Raw genomic sequence first — 13,648 nt, 5'->3', positions numbered from 1 at the left:
TGTTAATATAAGAGGCATTGATATAATGGAATGAAAATGGATTTTAGAACCAGAAGACCCAGCATTCTGTCCCTTGGTTGTGGGGGGTACAGAGTGGAAAGAGATTCTGTTTCCCTGACCATAGCTCTGCATGCTAATGACCTGAGTCCCAAATAACAGGTATGGTGGGTACCGAGGAGAGAATGGGAAAAAACTTCAACAAGTTCTAACCAGTAGCACCTAGTGACCTCATTACTGGATGGCATGAAGGGATGAGGCCATTGATGTTAAATCATAAAGAAAAGGAGGGAAGCCTAGGTCTTTTACTTACTTTGCCAACACCTGGACATGAGGTTTGGGGAGGATGATAGAATAAGAATTTGGAAGATTAGGTGTAAGCTCAAATAGATCCCGCAACCATCTAGGGACTTAGGATCCTTTCCTCCTGCAATTAAGGAGACCAAAGTTAAAGTTAAAGCAGCAGTAAAGTGGAGGAAGTTGTCACTGCCAGAAATGGTGTTCCTTCCCTGCTCTCCTCTCCCACTCTGGAGAACTTCAAAACTGCTTCTTTCCAAGTAAGCTAATCCTTCCAACAGATTCAAGCAAGAGCCCGTCTATGTCATTTGCTACCCTACAACCATCCTTTTATTATTCTACTCCCTCCACCTGAGTTTGCTTTTGTGGCAAACCAAGGAATAGAGGGCAAGAGAACATTTTGAGAAGTTGGATTCACCTTGGAGGCCAATGAGAGCTCTGAGTGTGTAGTTGGGCTTTTCCATGTCAGACTACATATCAGGTCACATGGAGTCTATGAAAGCTGTGGGCTGATGACAGGGAGCCTCAAAAAGGATGAATGACCTAATAGCCAAGCAAGGCAGCAGAAGTAAGGATGGCCCAGCTGGCTCTGCAGGCTTGATTCATTTCTCCTTTTTGGCTTTTGTTTACTTATCTGTGTCCAAAAGAGGATAGTGCACATATTCCAAATATAAGGCATGAAAGGGGACATCACTACAGATCTAGCAGACACTAAAAGGATAAAGACTACTATGAATAATTATATGCCCAAACATTTGACAACACAGATGAAAAGGACAAATTCCTTGAAAGATCCAGAGAGGGAATAGTAATATATATCAAATTCATTTTGCAGGATATCAGTGGGTCCTCTGGTCAAAAATCGAACAACCAAACAAAACACAGTGAGAAAAAGATAGCCTTAACTGTTGTGGTCCTAGAGTCAGAAAGTCTATGGGTGGCTGTTCAGGGAGCCTCAAAATTGTGGTATTGACTATAACAACCTAGATATACTTTTGCTTTTGTCAGAATGGCGGAGATGAGGGCTTGTTCATATTTTCTCTTTATTATAAAAATTTTCAATCACAGAAGTAACAGAAGGTATTATAATGAACCCCCAGATCCCTATCACCTAGATATTATTGTAAAGATATTGTAAAAATTGCTTCATCTATTTTTTTCCTTTGTTGAAGTATTTTATTTTATTTTTGTCTTTTCTATGGCTGCACCCGAGGCATATGGAGGTTCCCAGGCTAGGGGTCTTATCAGAGTTGTAGCCACTGGCCTACACCACAGCCACAGCAACGTGGGATCCGAGCCGCATCTGCCACCTACACCTCAGCTCATAGCAATGCCGGATTCTTAACCCACTGAGCAAGGCCATAGTTCCTAGTTGGATTTGTTAACAACTGAGCCATGATGGGAACTCCTGTTGAAGTATTTTAAAATAAATTACATAATCTAACTGGAACTATTTTGATATTCCTCTCTAAAAAATAAAATTTTCTTACATAATAATTTTCACATCTAACAAAATTAATAATTCACTAGTATCACCCAAAACTCTACACAAATTTCCCTGGTTGTCTTCCAAAATGTCCTTTTATGTTTAGTTTGTTTGAATTCTGCTTCAAACAAAGTGTACACACTGGGCTTTATTGCTGTGCTTCCTAAGACTCTTTTAATCTTAACAATTTACATTTCCCTCTCTACAGGTTTTCCATACCATTGATTTGTTGAAGACACTGAATCAATTATCCTGTAATTTCTCCCATGTAGGGTTTTTTTTTTTGGTTTTTTTTTTGTTTGTTTGTTTGTTTTGTTTTTTGTCTTTTTTGGGCTGCACCCGAGGCATATGGAAGTTCCCAGGCTAGGGGTCGAATTGGAGCTACAGCTGCCAGGCTATGCCATAGCCACAGCAGCACCAAATCTGAGCCGTGTCTGCAACCTACACTACAGCTCACTGCAACTTGAGATCCTTAACTCACTGATCCTGCATCCTCATGGATCCTAGTCAGATTCATTTCCACTGAGCCACGACAGGAACTCGCCCAATGTAGTTTTTTTTTCTTTTTTTTTGTCTTTTGTCTTTTTTGTTGTTGCTGTTGCTATCTCTTGGGCCGCTTCCGCGGCATATGGAGGTTCCCAGGCTAGGGGTTGAATCGGAGCTGTAGCCACCGGCCTACGCCAGAGCCACAGCAACGCGGGATCCGAGCCGCGTCTGCAACCTACACCACAGCTCACGGCAATGCCGGATCGTTAACCCACTGAGCAAGGGCAGGGACCGAACCCACGACCTCATGGTTCCTAGTCGGATTCGTTAACCACTGCGCCACGACGGGAACTCCCCAATGTAGTTTTTTGATTAAGCAGAGTTTTGCTAAATGAGGTCTGGATGTGCTTCAAGGGTCCCTGAAACTCTTGAAATTCGATGAAAAAGAATTGTTGGTATGTGCTAGGTACTCCCCCAACTCACTCCCCCTTCCCTGGGGGAATAAACCTATAGCTTTCATCAGATTCTCGAGGAAGTCCTTGACACAAATTTTAATTTACCACTTAAGGAGAGAGCAGAGACACCTGGACTTTGGTTCAGATGTTGCCAATAATCAGTTAAATAACTTCCAGCAAGTATCTTCCCCTCACTGGGCCCTGGATTTCTCATTTTTGAAGGAATAGTTATAATTAAGACATCTCAATGATATTAGGAAGGGTTTCCAGTCCTGCATCCTTCTCCCAAAATGCGTGCTCAGGATAATGTGACTTTCCCTCCTGCGCGCACAGCCACCAACTGTTCTAAACCGGAAAATAGGGAGTTGACCTTGGGTAAGACCCTGAAGGAGGAGGATTTTAATTTCCTGGAAGAATTTTACATGCCCAAAGTCAAGTGAGTGAATAAAAACACTCAACTGAGATTGGACAGAGAAGACTGGGGAAATGTGGAGACCATCCAAAGTGTCCATGACGGATGCATGTGTGAGCAAAATGTGTTATGTGCATATACAATGAAATATTGAGGCAGAATATTAACTCAGGTCATCAGTGTAGGAGCATGGGATATGGCCATTGATTAACATTTATGGCCTAAGGGCTCCAGGGAGTAACATCCCCAGAGGCCTTTTTTACTATAGGGAATGTACCTACTCCCAGATGGACATTAATCCCTAATCCCCTGTGACTCAGTTTACGGAAAGAAAAGGACAAAGAAACTATGAGACTCAAGGGACACTTCCACCCCTCAGACCCTATTGGACAAGGACTGATGTAGGTAATTGAACAAGGCCAATGAGAGAAAACCACATCTTTCTGGACCCCACTTTGGTGCCCCTCCCCATCTTTAAGAGATTGAAAACCCCTACAGAACAAAAGAGGAAGGGGGCTCTTCTCCCCGCTCCCAGCAACTCTGGGCGCCATCTACTTTCCTTTAATGAAGACTTTGCTTGCTTGTTGCCTGTGTGTTCACGGAGTTCATTCTTCGACTGCCGTGAACAAGAACCCGGATTCCAGGACCATCTTTCCAGCATCAATATTACTCAGCCTTGAAAAGGAAGAAAAGCAGGAAATACTGCAATATGCTACAACATGGATGAAGCTTTGAGGACATTATGCTAATAAGCCAGTCACAAAAGACAAGTACTGCATGATTCCACTTATGAGGTTCCTAAAGTAATCAAAGTAAAAAAAAAAACAAGTAAAATGGTGGTTACCAGGGGCCAAGGAAGGTGGAGTGGGAGTTATTGTTTAATAACTATATAGTTTCAGTTTGACAAGATGAAAATTATGGAGATTAATGGTGGTAGTGACTACACAACATTGTGAATGCATTTATTACCACTGAACTGTACATTAAGAATGGTTAAAATGTGGTTATAATTTTATGTGTATTTTACCTCAATTTGTTTTAAAGTAGAGAAATGGGGTGCTAGATGGAGATTATGAGGACAAAGGAGGGCTTTTTTTTTTTTAAGAGATGGGAGACATCACTTAATGGGAATGATCCAGGAGATAGTGAGAAATTCCTGGAGCGATGACTTCGAGTAGTTAATAGCAATTCAGTGTACAAGTACAGGGGTGCGTTTCGGACAGGAATATGGGCTCTTCGTCTATAGTTATTGAGAGAAAGGGGAGTAGATGAGTATTTACATCATGGACCATGAAGAGGTTTCCCTCTGGTTATACGTGATATTGTCATTGACATAGGAAGCTAGGCCATCAACTGAGTGAAGAAGGGAGGTGTCACAAGTCTGAGGACAGAAGTAATGAAATAGAGGTCCAGGACAGCAGCAGAGTCCGTAGACTTGGAACATGTTATAAGATTGCCGGGCAGCAATACATTCCTATTTGAGGTTAGTGGTCATGAATTTCAATGAAAGTAGTTATTAGCATGGTAAATATTTCTCCAGCTATGTTCACTTACATGGATGTAAGCATGAAGTTGGGAGAGAACTGAATTTAACCAGGCCTAAGGTTTTTCTTTTTTCTTTTTAGGGCCACACCTGTGGCATATGGAGGTTCTCAGGCTAGGGTCGAATCGGAGCTGTAGCCACCAGCCTACGCCAGAGCCACAGCAACGCGGGATCCAAGCCGCGTCTGCAACCTACACCACAGCTCACGGCAACGCCAGATCCTTAACCCACTGAGCAAGGCCAGGGATTGAACCCACAACCTCAAGGTTCCTAGTCGGATTTGTTAATCACTGAGCCACGACGGGAACTCCCGCCCCCCCTCCCCCAGACTTCTTATACAGTATTTGCCGCACAGAAACAAAGATTCTTTAAAAATGAACATCAGATCACACATCTCCTTTGTTGAAAACTCTCCAGTGGTTCCCTATCTAGGAGAAAAAGACAAAGACTTTACAATGAGCTAGGAGATCTGTATAATCTGAAGTAAAAGCCCCTCCTCTCACCTAAGTACACTTCCTATTACTCTTCCTCTGACTCAGCACCAACAAAAACTTGCTCAAACATGTGAAATGCCATCCCCCCTCAGGGACTTGGCACTTGCTATTCCTCTGCCTGGAATGTTCTTCCCCCAGACACATAGATTTACTTTTCACTTCCTTCAGATTTCTGCTCAAACATCGCCTTATCAGCGAGGCCTCCTCCCCGGTCTCCCTCCATCATTCTCCATCCCCCTTACCTGGCTTTATTTTTCTCCATAGCACCTAGCAATGGACATTGCTGTATTTATGGGCTATCTCTCCCTGCTTCATGCCAGCTCTGTGAAGGAAATTACTCTTTTCTGTTCACTGCTTATTCCCAGTGCCTAGCATCGTGCCTCGTACACAAACTCTAAATAGTTCTTGAATGAGCGAATGTATGTGTATCAGCTGTTAGTATCTATGTGACTAAAGGCAAGGCTTGGCTCTTGTGGATTAGAACAGTGATACACCAAGCGATTGATGCAGTGATGCTAATGAATTTAGTTCAAAAACTTAAAAAAAAATCTACCTACTCACCATGGAGGGCATATTCACCAGGAGAGATGCTATAGGCTTGCAGCTTAATAATGCTATCTCTTCAGTTCCTCCTAGCTGTAATCTTAAAGGGTCTCAAATTACTCAGTTAATCAGGAGCAGAACTGTAGCTGAAGCCTATTCATCAATTCACTAACCTCTGTCGATCACTCTAACATTCAGACACTAGGCTAGGGTTGAGGAGGGAAAAGAATGTACAATACTGAGTAAAGTTCAATCCCTGCCCATAAGGAGCATACAGTCTATCAGCTGAGATAGTCCAGCAGTTACGAAGTAGATCAGTAGGGCTACTCCTACATCAATAGGATTAAGTAGAGACTTCAGCAGGTACACACAGGAGGGACAGTAACGTAGTGGGGCGGAGTGGGATCAAGAGAGGATCAGACAAGAATATGATGGTGTACAGCAGGCTATGAGGATTTTTATTTATTCATTTTTTGCTTTTTAGGGCTGTACCTGCGGCATATGGAGGTTCTCAGGCTAGGAGTCGAACTGGAGTTACAGCTGCCGACATACGCCACAGCCACAGAGAGGCTGGATCTGAGCCACGTCTGCAACTTATGCCACAGCTCACGGCAATGGCAGATTCTTAAGCGAGGCCAGGGATGGAAACTGTATCCTAATGGATCCTAGTTGGGGTTTGTTAACCACTGAGCCACAAAGGGACCACCTGAAGATTTTTTTTTTTAATGGCCGCACCTGCGGCATATCTATGTCCCCAGGCCAGGGACTGAATCCAAGCTGCAGCTGAGACCTATGCCATAGCTGTAGCAATGCCTTTAACCACTGCATCGGTTCAGGGATTGAACCCACACCTCTGCAGTGACCTGAGCCACTGCAGTGGGATCCTTAACCCACTTCCCCACAGTAGGAACTACCTGAGGATATTTAGAATGCAGAATCAAGAGGTCACACATGCCAACTAGGCTTTCTTCTCATGTAACTTGCACACATGTTGTTTTTTCTGGAAAAGGTATGGGGTTTTGTGTGAACGTGAGGGAACGGAAGAGAAAAAGGGCTCAGCATGGGACATAATGATTTTGAGGTGCTTGTGGGACAAGGAAATGGAAATGTCCAATGGATGGTTGGAAATCTGTGCCTGGAACTCAGAAGAAAAGTCTGGGCTGGAGACACAAGGTAGAAAGTCATAAATATATGGAAAACAATTGAAGTCTTGGAAATTGTTGAGATTGTCCAAGGAGTATAAAGTAGGAAGAGAAAAGAGTATGGGATATAACTCTAAAGAGTACCAACATTTAAGGGATGGGTAGAGCCGGAGGAGACCGACAAGTTTTTAATATCTGTATTTATCTATATTATTCTGAAAGCAAACATGAGGTTTCTGGATCAGAGATCAGACATTATTATTATTATTATTATTACTTACAGCAATAACAGCATTAGTTCCCCAAGCTCAGTACCCTGTAAGTGACATTATAGAAGCCAAAAGGACCCTGCTCATACAAAAGGATTTTTTTCTGGCCACACCCATGGCATGTGGACATTCCCAGGCCAGGGATCAAACCTGAGCCATGGCAGTGAAAGTGCCAAATCCTTAACCACTAGGCCCCAAAGCATGTTTTTCATTACAAGAAGGACCTGGATTTTATGAAATCCGAGAGTTTAGACTACATGCTTCCTCTCTGCCACCCTGCCCTCCTAAGTGAGGGAAAGAAATTTCGTCTCCCTAATGTAAACACATCCCTCAGAATGTCAGTCAGGTTTCTCAGGAGGAGAAAGGGTGAAGTCCCTACCTTACAATGCAAGAATTTGGCTCTGAGAGAGTTTTATGACCCTTTGAACAGAAGCAGATGGCTGCAGGTCCAACACCACTGGAATGTGAGGAGCAAATGCATACGGGGAAAAGGGAGACATTCCCTAGCACATCACTCTCCTTTGGTCAAGAAAACAAACCATGCAGAAGCATGACAATATTCAAAGAGTACTGCTTCCCAAATAGAGCCTTGGAGGGAGAACGATCAAGAAAGTATAAGACCAGAAAAGCCATGGCAGGAGGAACGTTTCAAGGAGAGAGAGGTCAGTCAGTTACTGCTCAGAGGTATGAAAAGGATTGAAGGGCAATCACAGGATTTAGCAACGAGAAAGTTGTGGTGACCAAGACCAAAGCATATTCAGTGAAGAGGCAGCGGTTAAAGCTACACTGCAGTGTACTGAGGAGTGAATAGACAACGTAAATTCAATGGGACTGACTGATGTAGGGGGAGCTAGCAGTACCCCATCAGAAGGCAGGGTGGGAAGACTTTAGTACGGGAGAAACTCACATATGTTTGACATGCTGATGGGGCCAAATCAGCAGAGACTTGAAGACTGAGGAGAAAATGTGGAACATTGGGTGTATTGGTGTAAGTGACATACTTGAGAAAACAAGAGAGGAGTTCCCGCTGTGTTGCAACAGGACCAGTGGCATCTCTGGAGTGCTGGGATGCAGGTTCCATCCCCGGCCTGGCATGGTGGATTAAGGATCTGGCATGCTGCAGCCACAGCACAGGTTGCAACTGCAGCTTGGATCTGACCCCTGGCCTGCAAATTCCACAGGCCCTGCAACAGGGAGGGAAGGAAGGAGGGACAGAGGGAAGGAGGGAGGAAACAAGAGAGAGAGAATAGGGTACAGAGTCCAGCTGGAAGAATTAGCTTTAGACAAGTGTAGAAGCAGGGAAGGGTTGGTTTATCTTTCCAACATAGAGAAATAAGTAAAGTTAGGTAAGACTGTAGAGATGGTAGATGATGAGAAGTTAAAGAAATTGTTAAGGAAAAAATGTTCAATGACACTTGTTAAGGCCTGGTAAGAAAGAGTTTATTCAAGGGGGAAAACTATCTTGATAAATATAGAGATCACTGTGATGGAATTTTATAGTGAGGGAGAGAGATTGGGCTAAGCTCTGAATACAACATGGTGACTGGGAATTTTTTTTTTTTTTTTTTTGCTTTTTCTAGGGCTGCACCCACAGCATATAGAGGTTCCCAGGCCAGGGGTGTAATCAGAGCTGTATCCACCGGCCTACGCCACAGCCACAGCAACGCAGGATCTGAGCCACGTCTGCAACCTACACCACAGCTCATGGCAACACCGGATCCTTAACCCATTGAGCGAGGCCAGGGATCGAACCCAAAACCTCATGGTTCCTAGTCAGATTCGTTAACCACTGAGCCACGACGGGAACTCTACAACATGGCAAATGGGAATTTATAACCAAGGATCAGGGTAGGGGTCAGTGGATGGAAAATTACTGAGAAGAAACAATCCCAAACTCCTAGGGGTAGGGGTAAGGGGATACTGGCAAAACCAACCTAAAGTGATTTTTGTTGCAGACAGGTCAGGGTGATCGGACATCACCTGGGAGGTGGGAGAGGCTGAGGAACCCGATTAGGTATGGAGGGTGATCAGGTGGGCGTTCTTGCCCAAAGATTTTACAAGGAAGTATACAGATGGGCCCAGGAGAAGTTCAGGAGCCTGACCAAAGTTTGGTCAAGCAAAGAATCTTTGTTAGACCTCCCATCTATTCCTTTTTTTTTTTTTCACAGCTCCACCAGCGGCATATGGAAATCCCCAGGCTAGGGGTCAAATCAGAGCCACAGTCGCCGGCCTATGCCACAGCCACAGCAACGCTGGATCCAAGCCACATCTGTGACCTACACTGCAGCTTGTGGCAATGCCTGATCCTTAACCCACTGAGCAAGGCCAGGGATCCAACCCACATCCTCACAGACACTATGTCTGGTTCTTAACCTGCTGAGCCACAATGGGAACTCCTACAGTCTCTTTTTTGAGTGAAATAAGAAGTTATTTGCTGGGAGCGTGCAGGGAGTGAGAAAAGACTTGAATTGGTAGGGCACTCCTCTCCAAGGATGTACAATATCCTCAAGGAGTGCTTAGCACCTGGGTGCAAGAGCCATGAATGTTGTCAAATAAAAACAAATTCAGACTTGACTAAGGAGAGACTATTCAAAGACTATTGCAATATAGAGAAGGCTGCAACCTCATTCTCAAGTGTCTCAAAGTCAAAGTGTCTCATCTTTTACAGGGAGGGCTAGTAGGAAATTTTAAGGGGAAAGTGGGGAAGTGAGGAGGTGAACAGGCAGCACCATCAAATTCATGGGACAGGAAACCTTTTTCCCTGTGGTTCAGCCCAAAGCTGATTCTCAGGAAGAACTGTTAGGGGATGATGTTCTGTATTTTAGTGCTTGTTCAGACCTGAGGTCTAGCTAAACTTCAGGGGCTTTCAGGGAGGGGCAAAGCCTGACCAAGACAAGGCAGAGGGGTGAAAATATGGGCAACTTTGAACACTTGGTCAATGTGGACAGCTGGACTGGTCTACAGTGGGAAGGTTTAAAAAAATTTTTTTTATTGAAGTACAGTTTATTTACATGTCGTGTCAGTTTCTGGTGTATAGCAAAGTGATTCAGTTATATATTTATATATTCTCTTTCAGATTTTTTTTTAAAATCTTTTTGTCTTTTTAGGGCCGAACCCGCAGCAGATGGAGGTTCCCAGGCCAGGGGTTGAATCAGAGCTGTAGCTGCCAGCCTATACCACAGCCACAGCAACACGGGATCCAAGCCGAGTCTGCAACCCACACCACAGCTCACAGCAATGCCAGATCCTCAACCCACTGAGCAAGGCCAGGGATTGAACCTACAACCTCATGATTCCTAGTGGGATTCGTTAACCACTGAGCCATGACAGCAACTCCTCAGATTGTTTTCCATTAGTTTATCACAAGATATTAAATATAGTTCCCTGTGCTATACAGTAGGAACTTGTTGCTTATCTATTTTATACATAATAGTTTGTATCTGCTAATCCCAAACTCCTAATTTATTTTTCCCCTTCCTTTACCCTTTGGTAAGTCTGTTTTCTATGTTTGTTTTCTATGTCTGTGTAAGTCTGTCTTATACATAAGTTCGATTGTACATTTATTTATTTATTTATTTTTGTCTTTTTGCCATTTCTTGGTCCGCTCCCGCTGCATATGGAGGTTCCCAGGCCAGGGGTCAAATCAGAGCTGTAGCCACCGGCCTACACCACAGCCACAGCAACCTGGGATCCGAGCTGCGTCTGCGACCTACACCACAGCTCACGACAACACCAGATCCTTAACCCACTGAGCAAGGCCAGGGATTGAACCCACAACCTCATGGTTCCTAGTTGGATTTGTTAACCACTGAGCCACGACAGGAACTCCAGATTGTATAATTTTTTAGATTCCACATATAAGTGATATCATGTTTGTCTTTCTCTGTTTGATTTACTTCATTTAGTATGATCATCTCTAGGTCCATTCGCGTTGCTGCAAATGGCACTATTTCATCTTTTTATGGCTGAGTAATATTCCATTGTATACATGTACTATACCTTCTTCATCCATTCATCTGTTGATGGACATTTAGGCTGCTTCCATGTCTTGGCTGTTGTAAACAGTGTTGCCATGAACATTGAGATGCACATATCTCTTCTCCAGATATATGCCCAGGAGTAAGATTGCTAGATCATATGGTAACTCTATTTTTAGTTTTTTAAGGAAACTCCAGAAGGTTTTCCATACTGGGTACACCAATTTACGTTGCCACCAACAGTGCAGGTGGGTTCCCTTTTCTCCACACACTCTTCAGCATTTATTATTTGTAGACTTTTTTGTTTTGTTTTGTCACAGCTGTGGCATGTGGAAGTTCCCAGGCCAGGAACTGAAACCACACTACGGGAATTCCCACTGTGGCTCAGCAGTAACAAACCCAACTAGTATCCATGAGGATGCAGGTTCAAACCCTGGCATCGCACAATGGGTTAAGGATCCAGCATTGCCATAAGTTGAGGTATAGGCCACAGACATGGCACAGATCTGTCATTACATAGCTGTGGCACAGGAAGGCAGCTACAGCTCTGATTTACTCCCTGGCCTGGGAACTTCCATATGTCACAGGTGTGGGCCCCCCCAAAAAAAAAGAAAGAAAGAAAGAAAAGAAACTATGCCACAGCATTGACCTGAGCCACTGCAGTGACAATGCCAGATCCTTAACCCACTGCGCCACAAGGGAATTCCTATTATTTATAGACTTTCTGACAATGATTGCTCTGAGTGTGAGGTGGTACTTCATTGCAGTTTTGACCTGTATTTCTCCAATAATCAGCAATGTTGAATATCTTTTCATTTGCCTGGTGTCCTTCTGTATGTCTTCTTTGGAGGAATGTCTGCGTTTTCTGCCCATTTTTCTGATCAGGTCATTTTGTTGTTGTTGTTATTGAGCTGTATAAGCTGTGTGCATATTTTAGAAATTAAACCCCTGTTGGTGATATCATTTGCAAATATTGTCTCCTAGTCCACAGGCTTTTTGTCTCAATTATGTTTTCCTTTGCTGTGCAAAAGCTTTTAAGTCCCATTTGTTTATTTTGGGTTTTATTTCCATTGCCTCAGGAGACACAGTGGGAGGTTTTGCTAAGCATGAGGAAAGAAGAGGCAATGGGGATTTACGTGTACTGGAGTGTATATATCAAATGCACATGGTATGTAGGCTAGCTCGAGAAGGATATAGAGTCAGCAGGGAAGTTGATCAATAGGGAGGAAAAGTCAGTCATGGGAAACCCGGATGCAGCTGAATAGAGCAAACAAAAGGAGGCACTATTCCTCTGGCTTACTTAGCCCAGGGCCAGCTGCCAGGCAAGTAGGGAGCACCCTTGCTGAAATTATTCAAACTAATCCTAAAGTGTTCACCCTGCCCTGCCCTGCCTTTCCTGCAGAAGCCTGTGACCTAATGCTTCCCCTCACTCCTGTCTTCTGCCTCCTAACCACACTGGTATCTTTCTCATGCGGCCTGTATGGTGCACCATGCCTCCTGTCTCTAGGACCTGTGAGTCTAACAAGCTGATTTCCTGAACCTCTTCTCTATCTCCTCTTATGGCTGTACCTGACTAACCATCTCATAGATAATGCAAAACACAAAGTAACAAAAAAGTCACAATTCCTGTGAACTCTTGGAATTCAGACCACTTGCTCAAAGTTATTGGGGGATTTGGAGGCCAAATACAAAGATATCAACATGGGTCTGGCAGCATGTGCAGCCTCCAGTAAGATGTAGTTGAAAAGAAACATGTATTAATCTAGTAGTACTTTTAAAAACAGGATGGGGTCTGGAGTCAGATTACTTGGATTTAAGTCCCAGCTTTGCCACTTAGGGCAAGTTTCTGTATCTATCTGCAGGATGGGATATTAATAAAACCTACATGTATCAGTTAGGGAATGGAAGCAGAGAGGTGGATGAGGAGGAAAGATGATAGTTTAAACCAGGGAGAAGGCAGCAGCATAAGTCAAGAGTGGAGTTTCCCGTGGCTCAGTGGGTTAAGGATCCAGCATTGTCACTGCAGTGGCAGGATATATATTTTCTAAGAGTTTTATTAGAAACTAGTTTTATTATGGGGCAGTAGTGGATGAGAGAAGGGAAATAAAGAAAAGCTCTGTGTATGTCGTTTTTTTTCAAGGTGAGAGAATTGCTGGAGTTAAGAACTAGATAAACAAAAGAGGGTGAGAGCGAGTGGCCAAGTAGAGGGACTAGCTTTAGATAAGGACATGGTTGTTCTTATCCACATTCTTATCCAGTTGTGGGATGAACGCTAAAGCAGTGTACATACACTGGCACAGATGCACGTTGGTAGGTAGGTGGGTGAGTCTGGAGAGTCTCTCCTGACAGCTTCCCTCTTCTCCGTGAAGTGAGAAGCAGGGTTATTTGCTGAGGAAAAGGCAATAGGAGTATGTGTTGTAGGTTGAAAAGTTGTGTACGCAGTGAATGGACTTAGAAAAACAAAAGACATAGTGTTTGCTGGGAAGCATGAAGAACCTTTTGAGGTTTGGGGCCAGATCCATTTGGGCTACTTAAGGAGAAGTGACC

The 13,648-nt window shown here is 43.8% G+C and overlaps 1 protein-coding gene across 1 annotated transcript in view; it reads right to left on the bottom strand.

The window, feature by feature from the left end:
- NFKBIB (NFKB inhibitor beta) overlaps window positions 1-13,648 on the bottom strand; it is a 1,076,695-nt gene that overhangs the window by 822,372 nt on the left and 240,675 nt on the right. The gene's annotated exons all lie outside the window — the stretch shown is intronic.

This window comes from Sus scrofa, chromosome 6, assembly GCF_054392235.1.
Source record: "Sus scrofa isolate SSC_HxYL_T2T_F1_AM1 chromosome 6, Sscrofa_HxYL_maternal_Yorkshire_Landrace_v2.0, whole genome shotgun sequence".
NCBI lineage: Eukaryota > Metazoa > Chordata > Mammalia > Artiodactyla > Suidae > Sus > Sus scrofa.
Note: the sequence above shows the minus strand (reverse complement) of the source record. Positions and strands in the feature narration are given on the sequence as shown.